Source organism: Canis lupus, chromosome 12 (assembly GCF_048164855.1).
Source record: "Canis lupus baileyi chromosome 12, mCanLup2.hap1, whole genome shotgun sequence".
NCBI lineage: Eukaryota > Metazoa > Chordata > Mammalia > Carnivora > Canidae > Canis > Canis lupus.
Window position 1 is genome coordinate 17,553,430 of NC_132849.1, and position 13,694 is coordinate 17,567,123.

The following is a 13,694-nucleotide window of genomic DNA, read 5'->3' on the forward strand; positions in this document are numbered from 1 at the left end:
TTGAAGACCTTCTCAAAAACTGTATGCAACAGGCAAAACCATGGATCTGTAACCTACCCTGGCCTGGACAAGTTTTCAGCTGTTTATGGCAGTAAACACTGCTATAAATGACATCTCTAAAGCAGTTCTGAATCCTGGGGCTCAAAGGGCAGAAAGCCCTGGAACATTTTCCAAACTTGAAGCTGGGTATTGCATCACAAGGTATGCCTTCTTAATGAGAGTGTTCAACCTAGGCTTTTATGAAAATTGTTCCAATTAATAGTCTTATATGATGGATATGGGGTTGTGGTTATGAATTTCCATTCCAGTTCACTTTGTGCAAGAGCAATCATCCTTAAAGGCTCATAATTTCTTTTAATTGGATATTTCATTACCAGGCAAGGGTACAGAGAGCAAAACTAATTTTCCTCTCTTTTATTTAGCCCTCTTGATTTCGGAGTAAGTGCTTATGATGTAGGCCTAAAAAGCAATCATTATTCCTGCTTCTAAAATGAATTTGCTGAACAACGGAGAGCAAAGTATTTCTTCTTTGGTACCTCAGTTTCCCTTTTGGCAAAATGGGTTGCTGATGACTACATTTCAAAAGTTAAAAAAAAAAAAAGGGAGAAAGACATTAAAGTGAACAGGCTCTTCCCGACTTAAAGTCTAAATATATTGTTATTCTCATTAAGAAAACTTGTACACGTTTGGCTTCCTTTATCTCCTTTTCCTGTCTGGAGCTGGCTGCACTTCACTTCATAAAGTTTAAGATAGTATGAAAAACAGCAGATTATAATTAAATAACTTGCAGATCTGTCCTGGTTCCATCATTTACTTGGCAATACAACCTTGGCCTTGTAATGGAGCTGCTTCAAGACTTGGTTTCCTGTGTCCTATTGGCCCTTACAAGTTGCTGCTTATTATCTGCTGCACCACCAAAGTAGCATTCCACCCCTGGTAATACTGCTGGTTGTGAGGTCTCCTTAAAGAGAAATGAGGACTAATCCAGCCATGCTCCATATCTGTGCTTACCTCCAGCAATCATTACCAGGGTCTGGGCCTCCTCTGTCGCCCACCATCCTGTGCCCCTCATTCCTGTGCTTCTCTTTGTGCTCCCCCTTGTCTCTATTCCAGTCTCTCCAGTCTCCCTCTTTATTCCCTCAAAGATCTGCAGGGTTTCCCATCCTTTGATCATAGCTTTTTTCACTATCTACCCACACTCTCTTGGACTCATTTTTCCTTTTCACTCAGATCAAATTCCACTCTGCCCTTATAATTATTCCCTTGCAAATAATCATAGTTCTCTTGTATCTTTTCCCCTCAATTTTATTTTTTTGAGAAAACCTCAAACTTTGGATGAACATTGCTATAAATCTTCTTCATGTCTATATCTATGAAAGTTGAAAATTGATGGGGAAAAATCATATGATTGGAATTTCACTCTAAATCAATTATCTCAATTCTCAATTTGGCACATAAGATAGCTCCCAATTCTGACTGTATTACTCTAATAGGTTATTTTTTACTCACCAAGGAGTATCTATCTCCTCAAAACCTTTAACACCTTTTCCTACTCTCATGTTCAGCTGAAAACCTTGCCTCAAATTTTATGAGGAAAGTAGGAGTCATAAGAAACAAATTCTTGTATCTTCACAGCAGGAACCCTGCAAATCTTACTAAATTTACTTCCATCTTCTCTTTGCCTCTACTCCTAATGAAAGCAAATTCTTCCTCTTTTTCACTACTGGATCATTTAATTTACAAGTTCCATATTGCTAAATTCAACTGACATGTTTTTATCTGCATCTTGCTTTATCTCTCCCAGAATTTATAATAGAGTTAGCCATGTTCTTCATCTTGACACACACTGTTCTTTTATATTCTATGACACCTCTGCCTTCTGGTTTCCTTCTGCTTTATTGGACATTACTTCTCAGGCTCCTTTGTTACCTCTACTTTCTCCACCCGACCATATGCGGGAGTAGTTGGAAGTTCCATCCTGGTGTTAATTGCTTAGTTATATTTCTTTATCAGGTGATTTTTTCCCTTTCCTTGCATTTATTAACAGTATTTATGTTGAGAAATTAAAAATCATCAGCAGGAATTCTAGGTTTACATAGTCCACTTCCTGCTCTTTATCTTAACTTGGATGTCTTAGAATTATCCTTAAGGGAATAGGAACATTAAACTCTAAATATTAACCAGGAAAATGAAGCTCTTGTCTCCCATCTCAACAATCCTGTAACTTTGTAACTTCTCCTCCTGGTAGATGACATTATTATCTTCCCTGTTGTTCACACCCAAACTTAGGTATCTTATTTGAATGTAAGCCTTCAGTAAATCCATATCACTTTCTTGCTGAAAATTTTTCATTTGTTTCCATTGCACCTAAGTTAAACCCAAACTCTTTAAAGTCTCTCCATGGGTCACCATGATTTAGCTCTTCATGGAAACTGAAGTTCTCTTCCCAGCTCCAGTCATGCTGGTCTATTTTCACTTCCTGAATCCTGCTAAGTTCTTTCCTACTCAGGACTCTGGCACATTCTCTTCTGTTGGTTTAGAATTCCTTCCATCACTCCCAGTGTAACTAGTTTTTTTTTTTTTCCCTCTCACTTTAGATCTCAGCTTAAACCTCTTCAAAAGGGTGTTTCTAGTTACCATAACTGAAATAAAACGTACTCCCCATTCTCACTCCATTATTTTCCATCTCAGCATTGCCTTTTTTCGTCATGGGAGTTACGATGACTGTTTTTATAATTATTTATTGGTCCCTTAAACTATTTTGGGTATCATTTCCCTCTAGTATCTTTGTCCCTGAGGCAGGAACACATTTTTCTTCTTGCTGTTTCCCAAGTACCTGGCTCATTTCCTGAGCATAGTAGTCAGTCTATAAATATTCATTAATGAACAAATTAAATAATGAATGGGGAAAGAGGCCTATATAAAGTTAATATAAGGGTCAAATGAAATTATGTAGGTCAAATCACCTTTAAAAATACGAAAGTCTTAAAGCAAGGCATTTTTTATTCTATTCTTTTTTTCTGCAGTGAGTGATAGGCCTAAGGTGATTTCCATCTTCCTAGCTTCCACGCCACCTTTTTGCCCTCATTCATAAATCTCCACAAATTCTATCCCATGCAGGAAGCCTGCACAGACCAGGTGGGTTGGGAGAAAATTCTCACCTCCCTCACATATTTATGCTTAGCAACTGTCTTTCCCATATGTCCAATTATGTCTACAAGACAAGAAAAGTGAAACTTATGTGGAAAGTACCCAAGAACCTTAATTAACTCTGAAGGATGAATGTTAATTTTTTCGTTTGTGTATGGATATCAGTGCAAGTGTGCTGTACGTTGGTTTGCAGCATGGGGCTGGGGCCGGGTTGAGCTTCATGATTTTTAAGTCTCCATCCATCCTATGGTCTTGGTTCTTTTAGCTTTATATGGGATGCAGTCTTAGCCACAAGACAGGCTTAAATGTTTAATAATTAAGGGCTTTTCTTCCTTGTTCAATAGGTTTATTTAAATCAAGGTCTCTTACTTGTGGGGTTCTTTCAGTTCACAGATTGGTTAAAATCCTTTCATCAATGTTCCTTTCTTCTACAGTGTGAAGCCTATACTCTTGGCATATCACATACAAGGTCGCTTGTGAACGAGAACCTCACTTTCTATCTATAATCTATTTTTTTTTTAAATCTCATTCCTGCCCATCTTAAACTCCTCTGGATTCCTTGAAAAACTTATGGCTTATTGGCTATTAACCTCATGCTCTCTCATGCCTCTTCCACTTTGTTTATTCCATACCTTGTTCCTGAGAGCTCTTAGCCTTTTTTCCCCTCCATTTTGGAAAGCATCTATTTATCCTCGAGAATCAGTGAAAATTTTACATCCTCTATCAAGCTTTATTTAATCCCACTAGAAAGAGTTAGGCACTCTTTCTTCTGAGGTGTCATAGCTTCAGAATATTCCTTTGGAATATCCATATCCATTTTCATATTCACAAACCCCAGGGTATCACTCACATCTTATCCTATGAATTATACTGTTTGGAGCACACAGTACACAGTCTTGGCCAGATGTGGTGAATCTCTAATATGATAGTTTTATGTTTTTCTATACATATTATATGTATCTCTTCACATTACAGCTGCCAATCCTAATTCTTTTTATTACACCCTGTGTTTTTACTAGTTTTTCTTATTATTGTAAGAAGAAGTATTGTTTCCTTTGCCTCGTGGTATTTATTTATTTGTTTATTTAAATATTTTATTTATTTATTCATGAGAGACACACAGAGGCAGAGACACAGAAAGAGGGAGAAGCAGGCTCCCCGCAGGAAGCCCAATGCAGGACTCGCCGAGATCACACCCTGAATCATAGGCAGATGCTCAACCGTGGAGCCACTCAGGCATCTCTGCCTCATGGTTTTTTAAAAAATTTTTATTTAAATTTAATTTCAACGACATATACTCTATTACTATTTTCAGATGTAAATTTAGTGATTCATCAGTTCCATGCAGCACCCAGTGCTCATTATTTCAAGTGCCCTCCTTAATGCCCAGCACTCAATTACCCCCTGCCCACTTATCACCCCCCAGCAACCCTCAGTTTGTTTTCTATAGTTAAGAGTCTGTTATGATTTGCTTCCCTCTGTTTTCATCATCTTATCTTTTTGCCTCATGTTTAAAGCTGGTGGAATTTCTAGTGCAACATACCTGACCTCTCTACTCATTCCTACTTACATCTCTCAATTGGTTATAAATTTGGGGGTAGAAGACAACTGCTACTTACAAGTCCTCTCAAACCTCAAGACTAACCCACAGATTAATTTTCTTTGAAACACAAAGATTGCTTTATTGGCTAAAGCTTCATGGATAAGATTTAAGACAGTTGGAGTTAAAATGTGGTAATTTGGCTAATAAAAATGTTTCAGTTTGGTATATTGGAAACTTTTAAACCTTTTTTAGTGAAGCTTATTCCACAGTGGTCCAATTCTATTGCTTTTTCTCACTGAAATGTCATCTATAATTTTAAGCAGTGAGCCAAGATTTAAAATAGAGTAAAACAAGTCTAAGTCTTGTGATCAAGGTTTGGAGAGCGTTTGTATTTTATTGGAAATCATGTCACTTCTAATAAAAACCAGTCCCCTTATAAATTCAGAAGTCAGTAGTTTTATTTTTTTCTTTGCTTATTAGAAAATCCTATCTAATAACAATTGTTCTTCTGCTAGGTTTTGAATATTAAAAAGCTAGAGAGGACAACTACTTCCCTTACATAATTTGTTTGAGTTTAGAATTGCCAGTGGCTAGAGGGCAGTGATAATGAAGCCAAAATCACAGATTTGATGTGAACACCCACCAGTAACTTTGCTCTGGTATATGGCCTCAATTACACTGTTAACCCTGGTTGATTTATGATTGTGAACCAATTATCCTACTAAACACTTAGAGGGAATAAGAATATATGGATGCTAAATCCACTACCACTAAGTAAAATCAGCTCATTGTTTAGCTTAACATAATTTACTCCATTTATCAACAGATAAGGTGAACTTCACCAATTTTATGGCACTCACTATAATTTTTATGTTGATAATGCTCCAGTTTATGTCTCTTATTTTGACTTATATTCCAAGTCAAATGGTTATTGATACCTTCATTTAGTGTCTCTTTAGCATCTCAAATTCATGTCCAACAAATAAAACAAAACCATTAAAAAAACTCCAAAAAGCCCAAACCTTGCTGTTTTCATATCCTGCCCAACCTGTTTTTTCCTCAAGTCTTCTTGATCTCCATTAATGTCTGTACCACCAACCCAGTTGCTCAAGCTCTAAACCTAGAAGTCATTCTCAATTTCTCTGTCAATGTCATCCCTCAAACACATCCATCAACTAGTTCTGTCATCATATTCCCAGCTATACCAACCACCTCTGCCTCTCCATTGCTATCACCCTAGCCTAAGCCACCAAGATTATTGCTATAAACTTCCAACTAGCTGTCTGCTTTCACTTTTTGTCTCCATTTAATTTATTTGCTTCAGGGCAGTCAGTTACCTGTAAAAATGGAAACCCAATTACAGAATTCTCTAGTCACTTCCCTTTGTACTTAGAATAAAATTCAAACTCCTCTGCATTGCTTATAAATCCCTAACTAAGCTGACCTGTGCATACTTTTGCGAACTCACCTCAGTTTACCACTCTCTCTCCCTTGCTTGACACATTCTAGACACACCGACCCCTTTCTGTTCCTCAGACTCACCAAGTCTTTTCCATTTTAGGCCTTGCATCTACTACTTTTCCTTTAACTCCTCTGTCACCAGACTGGATTTCCCTTTTTGTTTTCTCATCATTCAGAGCTAAATTCAGACAAGATCAGGAGCATTCAGGATGGTATGGATGTAGACCAGGGTCAAGTTTCACTGTCACCTCCTGAGATGTTCCTTTGTAGATCAGATCTATAGTAGCTCTCCTATCTCTCAGTCACTTGCCAGTACATCACTGTTTTATAGTCTTTGCTAAGACTTATTTTGATCTGAGATTATTTTATTTCTTCTTTTAAAGATTTTATTTATTTATTTGACAGAGAGAGAGAAAGTGCACAAGCAGGGGGAGAGGCAGAGGGAGAGGGAGAGGCAGAGCAGGGAGCCAGATGCAGGTCTCAATCCCAGGACCCCAAGATCATGACCTGATCCAAAGGCAAATGCTTAACTGATGGAACCACACAGGCACTTCTATATTGTTTATTTCTTTACTTGATTGTTTTCTGACTCCTTTAGTGAGAAGGTAAACTCTATGAGAATGCAGAGTCTATCTGCCCTGGTCATTCCTCTGCTATATATCCAGTATTCAGAGTAATATCTTAAATTTAATGGGCCTTCAATAAATATTTTTGAAAAAAAAAGAGTGTTAGTTTGCTGTAGGAAGATTATGGATTATCTCTGATAAATATTTTTTCCCATTTGACAGTCTGGTACATTGCTTAATTAATAGTTCTCTTTATATCTTCAACTGTTCAAAAATTTGAGGTTTCAGATTGAGTCTTCTGAATAAGAATGATGAAAAAATTAATATTTTTGAGAAGGTAGATGGTCCAAAGTGAGATAAATGTAGTTCATGATGAGTTCTATGAGAAATATAAGCTGAAGCAAATATAACTGGAAGTCAGCAATAATAAATATCGTCATAAAATTGTAAGGGACATGCAGAAGATACGATATTGGGAAAAAATTGGAAAAGCTTAAAAAAAGATGCTGTGAGTTTGAGTTAGGTGAGATTGAATAGGAAAAGGATGAGTTATTTGAAGATTGTGTGCATTTGTCAGTTTTGTGTGGTAGAGAAAAAGTTTGTGCTTATTCTCCTTTGCAGAGGGATATAAAAAGCAGATAAAAGTGGAGCTTCCTCTGGAAAACCACTGCCTTGGTATTTCCCTTCTCTAATTTCTTTGGAACATTTGTCTAAAACATGTATTTTCCTATTCTCATTATCTGTTTGGTGCTTTATAATCCCCAGAGAACCCTGAGGGCAGAAACTATAATTTATACTTGCCCTTTGCCCCCAACTTGTCAGCAAGTTCAATGTTAAGCATGTGGTAGGTGCTCAAGCCATCTTTATTATGGGGAAGCATGCACATTTTCTGTAGTGGTACAAGCATAGGCTTCGTATCAGAACCTCTGTGTTCTACTCATGGCTCTGCCTTAATCAGTGATGTAATCCTTCTAAGATTTCTATTGTGCCAACTTCTACATACAAGTTTGTACTACTTGGTAGCTACAGAATCCTCCTTTGTTTCAGAGAATTTGTAAGCAGAGGCTCACATCTAAAACAGAAATTGGCTGAGTCTGGCTGCAGAAGCTCCTGATGTGCCATGGAGCACTCAGAAATTGAAGGTCTTCAAATCTCTCCACAGTCTGAAAGTAAGAATTCTATGTGCAGCAAGACATCAAGTGAACTTTTCCTATTATCTGAAAATTGCAGCTAAGGCATCGTGTGGTCAGGGATTAACCTTGCCCAAATAAAGATTTGGCCTTTCCCCCCAGCTCCTTGGAAGTAACCTCTAAGCCCTCAGTGTATCTTGCCTGATAAGAGTGTCTTTATTTACCTGAGAGCCATGAGCCATGTCAAATAGTCAATGCTAACAATATGACTTCTAATGGAAGCTTGACCTTTGAAAGGGTTGGAGGCTAAGATCAGCTATGTGTATATGACCAACCCTAATAAAATCTTTGGACACCGAGGCTCAGGTAATAAGCTTCCCTGGGTGGTACCACCCTCTGCATGTGGCCACACATCATTCCTGGGAGAAGTAAACCATCTGTTTAAACTGGTGTAGAAGATCTCAGCACTTCCAGTGGGTCACGTGAAAGAAACTGGAACATAGAGAAGGGGCCTGACTGCATGGGACAGCCTGCATGGCTGCTCAGGGGAGCACTGATAGTCCCAATCTCGGTGCAGTCTCAATCTCAATTTCGGTGGGTGAGGATCTCTGGCAGGACTGGGAGATGATGTAGTTGTCCTTCTCCAAAACTATCTCCAAGAAGGAGGAAACTGGGGTGATACTGAGTGTCACTCACAAGAAAAAATCTACATCCATTCAGAGGTCACCACATCCCCCTGGGTTACCAGCAGTAAATGTAGACAGAGGGAGGCCAGCCCCATCCTGCACTCTCATATGTGACAAAAGACTAGCCTGTTCTCTCCTATTTCTTTCTGCTCCCTGCCCTTTTCTACTGCTTAGCAAGGGAGTGGAAGGGTGCCATGAACAGTCACATGCTCCTCTCCACCTCAGCCACACGCCTACCTGCACTAGAGGATAGGAAGCATTTTGGAACAAATAGGCTAAAGTTTCAAAATGAATTGAACATGTTCAATAACTGAATATAATTGGAAATGTATGGAATCCAAGATATCATAAAAAATAGAAAGGGGATCCAGCGTAGAGTCAGAGAAATTTATGACTTAAAGTTTATATTTATATCCCCTCAAATAGAACTTCTAACCCAATCAAGATTATTTTCCCTTACCTCCTTTTCACCTCCCTACTTCCCCCTTTTATCTATATCTATCTTTAGCTATCTATTTATCAGTCTTCTCTCTCTTTCTCTCTCTCCTCTCTGTCTCATGGCATCCCTGTCTCTAAAAACTGTTAGCCAGAAGTGGCAAACCATATGCCATACAAGAAATTTCCACTTCTACTAGTGATTGAATATCAGAAATTTTGCTTTCCATTTATTATTTTTTTGTAGACATTTGTTGAAAAGAAAAGGAAAAACCACTATATGCTATTCTCATTATATGACTTTTTAAAAGACACAAAGTTCAAGGAAACAAGTGATTCTTTGGATGTGTTAGCTTCCAATGGCCCCATGGTTGAGTTTGCAATATAGATCTGACTTCAGGATGGATGCTTTTCAGCACTGCTTCATCATGGCGTTCAGTATGAAAGCTTTCCAAGTGTGTCTTCTTAATGAGACAGCCCAGACAGGTGGCCAAGGCCATGGGTAAAGAACTCTGCCTGGATGAAAATGCTATCTGTGAAGTGCTGTGTAATGTCACGGAATTAAGACCATGAAAGATTATACATGCCTTAGGAGGTACTCTACCTACTACCTTAAAATATTACACTTTATGTAAGAAAGATCCTGAGCTTTTTAACAACCTTCACTCATTAATAACTCAGGTGGCTTTGAGAGCTTAGGTATCTTTAACCCCTAAATTATGTTTATCAAATAGAAACAACTTGACCTCTTAGGGTCTCACTTTCCTAATTTTTTAAAAAAATAAATGCTGGTCAGAGGGATCTATCAGAACTTTCAAATTCTAAAGTCTGTGATTATTTGAAACCGCTAGTTATGGGAGCAGCAGGGACGTTTTACTTCGGGACCAGCTGCATTATGAGCCTGTTATATCAACAGGACACCAGCTTAGCTGCAGCAGCGTCCAAAAGACTGGCAGGCTGGGTGGTTTCCTTGTAGATTTTGGTCACCAATTCTCAAACAAGAAATCACAGAAAAATCATCTCATCATCTTCACAGTTGGAGAGAATTATTGTACTACCCAAATTAGGCCAAGGACTGAGCCACAGTGGGGACTGAACTGCTTCCTTAAAAGCTGCAGTCTCTCCAAGTCAGGGTAAAGGGCATCATCAAGGGAAACCTGCATCAAGGCTAATGAGGACCTTACTGAAAGCAGCCATGGGAATACTTTAGAAAAACTGCCTTCCTGCCAGTGCCCGAATCTAAACTCTACCATTCTCCAGGAAAATAGACTTTACTTGTGCCTCCTACCTGCTGCCAACCCACTAACTTAATTCAGAGGGAAGGGGAACTGGTGCCAGCTGTGTCTGTCCCACCCTTCCTTCCCCTTTCACCTTCAGGGCGGGGTGGCAGGACTCACTGCAGACCAACAGACAGAACCAGCTGCCTGCAAATACTGTTTCCAAACTCGGTGTGCGCGCCGAGCAGCTTCTTGCTGCCCGCTGCCTGCTGCCTGCATGTACCCGTAGCTGTTGTGTGTTTGGTTGTTTGGTCAGTGATTCCACACTAGACTGGAAGCTCCACAATGGTAGAGATTGTATTATATTTTTGTTTCTTCCCCACCATACACATTTAGTGTCTTAGCCCTGCCCCTGAGTCATCACCGAAACCTAAGAAGTATTTGTTGGGTGAACGAATGGTCTTCTCTAGATTCTCAGGAAGCATTTGTTAACCTGGGAGGTCTTTTTTTTTTATTTTTTTATTGCAGAAGTACTGACTGAGCACTATTACAGGCCAGGCACTGGTTTGCACATTGTGTATACAGCAATAAGCAAAACTGACAAAGAAATTCATGTTCTGCTCGTAATCTAGTGGTGAGAAAGTTCTTCAACAAATAAAAATTGCATACGGTTAAGGCATCAATGTGATGTTTTGTATATTGTGAAATGATTGCCACAATCAAGCTAATGAACATGTCCATCACCTCATATAGTTGCTGTGTGTGTTTGTGGTGAGAACATTTGAGATTTACTCTCTTAGCAAATATCAAGTGTATATGACCTGTAGAGATGGAGCAGAAGGGCATTCTAGCCATGAGCTAAGACGAGGATGTGGGGAGAAGGGTAAATGCTATTGCAGTGCGTTGTATAATCAGTTAGTCACTTGAGAATATGCATGATGGAGAGTCATGGGCATCAGGGCTTTGAGAGTTAGGGTGGGAGCAGACCACAGGGACTCTCTGCCAGGCTAAGGAACATAACCTTTATACTGCAGGTGGTCAGTGGTAGCACAAGGTCAATAATAGTGTAGGCAGAAGAGGGGCCTTATCAGTAGTGTATTAGAAAAGGTTTACTCTGGAATATCACACAGAATGGACTGAGTTGGAGAATCTGAAGGCAGGAAGTTTTTCAAAGAAGACGCTGCAGGGATGCCTGAGTGGCTCAGTGGTTGGGCGTTGGGCTCCCTGCAGGGGGCCTGCTTCTCCCTCTGCCTGTGCCTCTGCCTCTCTCTCTGTGTCTCTCATGAATGAATGGATAAAATATTAAAAAAAAAAAGAGGACTCTGCAGATGCTTGATGTGACAGAGACTGAGTACTAACTCAAGACGATGTGGCTGGAAAGGAGAAGATAGACATGAAAGCTATTGTGAAGAAAGCTGGCTGCACTGGGTGAGGAAGGAGACATTCTGGTTGGAAGGCCATTTGGATTCAGCATGAATGGCTGGTTAAGGGGACTGGCTGATAAGCCAGTATTAAGAATTCCTGAGATAAGTCTTCTCAATTCAGATGTAGAGATGTTGAATTTGATGTGCCATAGACATCCAGAAAAACTGACATCTAGGAGGTAGTAAAAAATGTAGATCTGAAGGTAAAAAAAAAAAAAGTAACAGAGGCTATACATATATGGTTAAAGGGGTCAGGGAAGTGACATAAATAAGTGATAAAGGATGGAAACGTAACATAGAAATGTATGAACTAGAGATCTTTTAAATTCAGAAAATGAAAACTACAAATAGAACAACATAATTATTTATGATCTTTTCATAATTTGTTATTTCTTTGGTTTGGAACCCAAACCCTTATAGCTTATTTTAACAAAAGGAAGATATGAATGTTAGTCTTGCATTTTTTCTTTTTTTTTAAAGTATTTTTAAAAAGATTTTCTTTATTTACTCATGAGAGACACAGAAATAGAGAGGCAGAGACAGAGGCAGAGGGAGAAGCAGGGAGCCCGATGTGGGACTTGATCCTGGGACTACAGGATCAGGTCCTGAGCTGAAGGCAGATGCTCAGCTGCTGAGCCACCCAAGTGTCCCAGTCTTGCATTTTCTTAAATAAACATTTATTTATCTGAGAGAGACGGAGGGAGAGCATGCCTGTGCATGAGCAAGTGAGGGGAGGGGCAGAGGGAGAGGATATTCAAGCAGACTCCCCAGGAAGTGCAGAGCGTGATTCGGGGCTCAATCTCACAACCCTGAGATCCCGACCTGAGCAGAAGCCAAGAGTTGAACTCTCAACTGACTGAGCCATCCAGGCTCATTTTGAATTTCTTGCATTTTGAATTTCAATGTTCTGTAATATTCAACCATAATGCTTTAAGTCAGGGCAGTATTTCATTTTATTCATTTTCTTAATTTGAAAATAACTGATATAGGTAATTCTGAATATGGAGAGTATTTTAGCACAGTTGTTTTCCTGATGAGTACAACTTCATCTGAGGCATGTGGGGTTCTTATATTTTAGTAACACTGTATTTAGTTTCTAGTCCTTTGTTGCATTCTATTATCTTTATTCAAAGAAAACAGTTAACTGTAAATGTTAGGTCATTTTTATAAAACCTAAAGTCAGAGAATATTTTTTGGAAGTCAGTCCTCAACTCTACAAGTTCAAGAGTGTAGTTGAGGCAATTCTTTAATTTCTAGAAACCAGTTTTAGGGTAGGAAGTGAGCTAGTTATTATTCTTTGCCCAAGACCTTCCCAAAGCCTTGATTTTTCTAGGAGTAAGTGAATGGAATCATATATTTTTGGGTAAGTACGTATGAACACCATTCAAAGAAATATTCAGGGCTGGGGATCCCTGGGTGGCTCAGTGGTTTAGCACCTGCCTTCGGCCCAGGGCATGATCCTGGAGTCCTGGGATCGAGTCCCACATCGGGCTCCCTGCATGGAGCTTGCTTCTCCCTCTGCCTGTGTCTCTGCCTCTCGCTCTCTCTTTCTCTGTGTCTCTCATGAATAAATAAATAAAATCTTAAAAAAAAGAGAAATATTCAGGGCTTAGATGGGTTATAATATCAACTCAAAAGAGCAAACCTGATCCAGTTTTGACTAGTAAACTAGCTGGAGCTGGGGAGGGGAGTTTCTTGGATAACACAAGCAAGTACATTTTTTTAGAATAGTTTAAAAACTATCCCTCAGCTCGGTATTACCACTAAGCCAGCTCCTTTCAAACAGTACAGTGTCTAATTCATCAAGCCAACTACTAGATTATCTGAGATTCAAATAGTCTATGTAGTAATGGCTGCTTTGACAATGAGTTTCATTTTTAACTTTTAGCACAAAGATTTCTCTGGTGAATGATGCAATGTTCTATAACCTAGGAACGTGTTGCTCTCTTGAATTAAACTTGTATAGCACTGACCATTAAAGGGTCACTGTCTGTAGTCTTGACTACTAATTTTGAATTTGTCCAACATGACCATTTAACTAACATACAGAAAACATCATTTCCTGATGTTATTCCTATTATG